The sequence below is a fragment of the Macrobrachium nipponense genome, chromosome 23 (genome assembly GCF_015104395.2).
Source record: "Macrobrachium nipponense isolate FS-2020 chromosome 23, ASM1510439v2, whole genome shotgun sequence".
Classification (NCBI taxonomy): domain Eukaryota; kingdom Metazoa; phylum Arthropoda; class Malacostraca; order Decapoda; family Palaemonidae; genus Macrobrachium; species Macrobrachium nipponense.
The window spans coordinates 72,899,420-72,904,419 of record NC_061090.1 but is presented as its reverse complement, the minus strand read 5'-3'; positions in this window follow the sequence as shown (position 1 = coordinate 72,904,419).

Sequence of the window (5,000 nt, the reverse complement as noted above, 5' to 3'; positions counted from 1 at the left end):
CTCCTTCTACTTTGAGTGGTTTGTTGATAACTGGTTCTCTTTCACTGTAATCCTTTTAAGGTATAATATCTTTTTATAATATAGGTTTTTTCTTAACTTTATGTTTAAAATAGTTTTTGGGAAATTTTAACAATTCTTATGTTATATTCACAGACCGATGATGCACAGAGAACATTGCGAAACGTATCATGATAATAAACTTTGGCCTTTTTGATGTTTGTGGACCTTGCAGTATATTTATATACTGGCTTAAAAAGTAAATTTTCTCTGAAACTTTGGAAACCACGGGATGAGAGTATAAAACTGGCCTTAGCTTTTGCAGACTGCAAATGTGTGTTATTTTGGGGGGGGTTGGTTGGTTGCGGGGTGGTGGTTTCAGAGACGGGTTTCGAAAACATGATCGGCATTGCTAAGCTTGCGCTCATCAGATAACATACTATGTCGTCCTAAAAATCTATAAAATCTTTGTCGACAATACGCTAGAAACCTTCTTAAAAGACAAAGGGAAGAAACCATTATGATTTTTCCCCATCCCATCTATCAAGATTCTCAAAATATTCTTAACATCCCTAATGAGGAATGCAGATTTTGTAAACGTTCTTAGGTTCAGAATGCCTAGCATCTGGAGGGAGGGGGGACATCCTCAGCTCGATGAAGTACCTCAGCCTTTTCCTTGGGGCAAGTAACCAATTACCATCATCTGTTTGTGATTGAGGAGGAGAAGACGAGCTTGACCAAAGACAGACGATATCATGCCAATTTTTCCCACCACAGATGAGGATGAGAAATTCCTTTAAGTTGCCTCTTCAAGGGATTATTTTTTTTTTTTGTAATGTTTCTCTCGCCTGTATGGTCATTTCTATTTGCAGCACGGTAAGGCTCAATAAAAATAGTATTATTTTCATGTGAATGATTTCGTCTTCAGTGTTGAATTTGTCTGTTTGTCATGGAAAGCGCTTCTACATGTGGCATCAATCCATACCTGGTCATTTGTCCTCAATTTGATGACCTTTCTCGGGACATACCTTATCGAAATAGCCATCAGCATTTTATTTAAGTTAATCTTGGGATCTGAATCTGATATAACATCTGGAATGTTAAGTGATCTTAATTGGCTCTAGATTTCCGCCAGACTGATTTTGCAATGGTGGAATTAGGAATATATTGATTGACAAATGTTCATCACAATGGCACAGTGCCTATTTACCCGCAGATCCTGGACATCAGTATATCTGGAACATCTGTGAAAATGAGGTCAATCTATTACCAGAATGAGCATGTGTCCCTCAATTAGCTGGGAAAAATCGGAGGATACACAGCACTCAGTATCAGACCGGCCATGTTGACTGTGGAATCGGAATTTAAGCCACTCGTGGTGCTTTTCATTACATTCTCCACAAATAACGAATGAAGCTTTCAAAACCTCTGACTAAGCCATACTAATCCTCTCTAAGAGACAGTTATGTATACATAGAATCGTCGATATTTCGATTGCGGTAAACAGCAAATACCTATGCATCGCAGAGATTACTGAAGATCTTAAAACGAAGAAATTCTGGTAACTACACTCTAAGTTTTTCTAACGACAAATACGTCATGCTTAGTGTATATGGAGGGGGTGGGGGTGAGAAGGGATTCCCTGAAATGGAGCTGGTTCTGCCCGTGAAACAGGGCTGGTTATGCCCGTAGACATAGTTACTTTATGAATTTAGCATACATTATTGAGAAGGGGGTTGACAGAGAAAGAATGAGAGGAAGAGGAAGTGAGAGGGAGTAGACAGGGTATTAGGGAGAAGAAAGAAGAAAAAAGACAGGGAGGGTTTTAGACAGAAAGAGAGAGAGAGAGAGAGAGAGAGAGAGAGAGCTGATATTGAGAGAAGAAAGAGGAAAAGAGACAGTGATTGTTGGAGAGAGAGAGAGAGAGAGAGAGAGAGAGAGAGATAATTAGTGAGAGGAAAGGGAAAGTAACAGTGATGATTGGAGAGAGAAAGTGAGAGTAAGAGGAAGGAGCTCTCTGTTTCCTTTCTTTTCCCTTCAACCAGACTGAGCCACAGCAACGTGTACCGTTTTTGCTCTTCTCAGCAGTTATGTTAAACAGAGAGTTTACAGTTTTTGACGGCAACATGAGCTCCTTATGGATGCTTTTCGAGGTTATTTTACTGGCACAGTTTTTAGAGTCCGATTACGAGGAGCATTAGAGGTATAATATTTTTGGCCAGGTGGTTGTTTGTTTTGTTGGAGATGCTCCAGAGTTTAGGCCTATGATGGAAAGAGCTATGTTTTAGTCCACTTTTGGATTCAGCCATTTTGGGAACCTTTGGGAGAGCAACTAATGATTTGAGTGCATTTTCGGAGACAGAGTTTCTTTTTTGATTACCCTGCTTGGAGATATAACGATTTTGAGTACTTGATTCTTATTCCACATGTCGGGTACTAGTGAAATGGAGGGAAAATATTTTTATTGCCTGGGTGGTATTATTATTAAATATGGTGATAATGTGGTTGGTTTTTTATATTATTGTTTTTTTTCTATTTTTGTGCAGAGGTATGATTTCCCTCTAGTGGTAAGTGCGTTATGTTCATAATGCTATATTGCCTGATGATGTTAATTTTGACCAAGTATATTGATTGTTCAGTTCTCGAGACATATTTTCTTTTGGTACGAGTTGAGGTCAGCGGAAAGCTGTTGTGAGTACTATGTACTGCGAATTATGGATGAATAATACGGGAAGTGGAATTGTCTTTTATTAATTTGGTGATTGGAAATATGTCTTTGTCTACTGATGGTAGATAGTGGATTTTCAGGACTCTTGTTTTGGTTACTCTTTGGCCTAAGTTTGGTTTATATTTGCCACTTTCTGTAGTTGAGCTGAGATAATTCAGTTCTTGTGATTTTGAGAAAGCACTCCCTGCAGTATGTGGCTGTTATTTTTGAAATTTGATACGGTGATAATGTTCCAGTATTTGGCCATTTTGCTGCAGATATGAGTCTGTATGCAAGTTTTTTCTGAATTGTTGCACGTGTCTAAGTTGACAACATGGTCTTGGTCCTGATTTATAGTTTTGATTTAATTTTCTGCGCATTTGCGATGAGCTAGTATGATTTTGTCAGTCTTTTTGATATTTGCCTTCCTGATTTTTATTCATTTTGGCGGTGTTTTGGGCATTTTTTGCAACAGTTATGAGTCGTTAGTTGCTAGGGCTCGAGAATGGCATATCTGTCTCATTTGTGTTTTTTTGGCTCATAGGCTCCAGAAGTTGCCGAGTCAAGTTTGTACTTTTAGACAAACGTAATGTTGCAATTGGGGGATAACGTGTTCCTGATGGCTAATATTGGAATGGGTTGTTAGTTTTTTTTCATAATTTGGGGCCATATGCTTTTTTTTCTCTCTCTCTATCTTGGTCACTTCAGCGAAATAAGGGGAGAGGAAAAAAAGGATTTTGTGTGTTAAGGTGAATATCAGAGTTTGAGAGACCATTTTCAGTGATTATTTGGGGCTGGTTTTGTCACTTTTTTTTCCAGGGGTCATTTTTTTTCTTTTTTATATACATCTGAATAATGGTGAGCTTAAAATGTAAGCACAGTAGACCGTAGAGTTTTTGTGATTTCTCGTTTTCCTAATTTGGGGTGGGTAGCTAATGCTTAAAGTTTGTGGGTTGGCGTGTCTTTATATATATAATATATATATATATATATATATATATATATATATATATATATATATATATCATGTATATATATACTATCTATATATATATATATATATATATATATATATATATATATACATATATATACATACATATATATATATATATATATATATATATATAATATATATATATATATATATATATATATATCATCATATATATACATACATATATATCTATATATATATATATATATATATATATATATATATATATAAAAGACTTTTTTCATATGATCATTACATATATATATATATATATATATATATATATATATATATATATATATATATATATATATATATATATATATATATATATATATAAAGACTTTTTTCATATAGATCATTAATAGTGATTTGTGATTTCGCAACCTTATGAGGTTACTTCACAGTTTAGTCAGGGATTAGTTCAGTGGTTAGTGTTATGTTAGGTGTTAATTGGAAAACGTTCTTTTAGTATTTCTTAGAATTTGAGGTCATTATTAACAGATTGTATGTCTATGGTTAATCTTCTTTACTTGACCAGTGACATGACTGACATACTGAAACACCATAAAACATCGTTCCCCTTCGCAGCAAGACGTCCATCAGATACTACAGAGATGCTTCGTGTTGGTTGCCGAACATGTGAAAGAATCCTACGACGCCTTTGGACTTATAATGGGGATTGGTCGTCGTCAGTTGTCTTCCACTAGGGAGACGTTTTGCTTTCCTACAGCATTGTTTTCACGGGTTTCTGCAGCTACGGGCCATACACACAACGCAACGGGGAGCGTCGAAAAATTCTAAGATGAGAAAATGCTCTACCAGTCAAAAAAAAAAACTTTTAATTATAAGCCCGAATTACAAGGCTAGTCCAAATTTATTTTAGATGATAGGGAGATTGTACTAGCCAAAAGACGTGGCAGTTATTTTTTATATTACTTTTGGTGTTTATGAAACCGGCCAATCGTTTTTTTTACTAGACATACAACATACATATATATATATATGAGTATATATATATATATTAATATATATATATAGAGATAATATAATATATAATATAATATATAATAGTATTAAATAACTTAAATTATATTCAGGGGACCACCTTCACAATTTAAGGGATCAAAAACATTTTCCTGCCTAACGCAGGATAGCCTAGAAATTTTCGCATATGAATGAAAATCAAAGCCTGCAAGAAAAATCCTTATAAGAAAATGTGTTCATAAAAATCCAAATATTGCTATAAAAAAGGGTTCATTCTTGATAATTAGGCAAATTATTCCTATATCTTACATA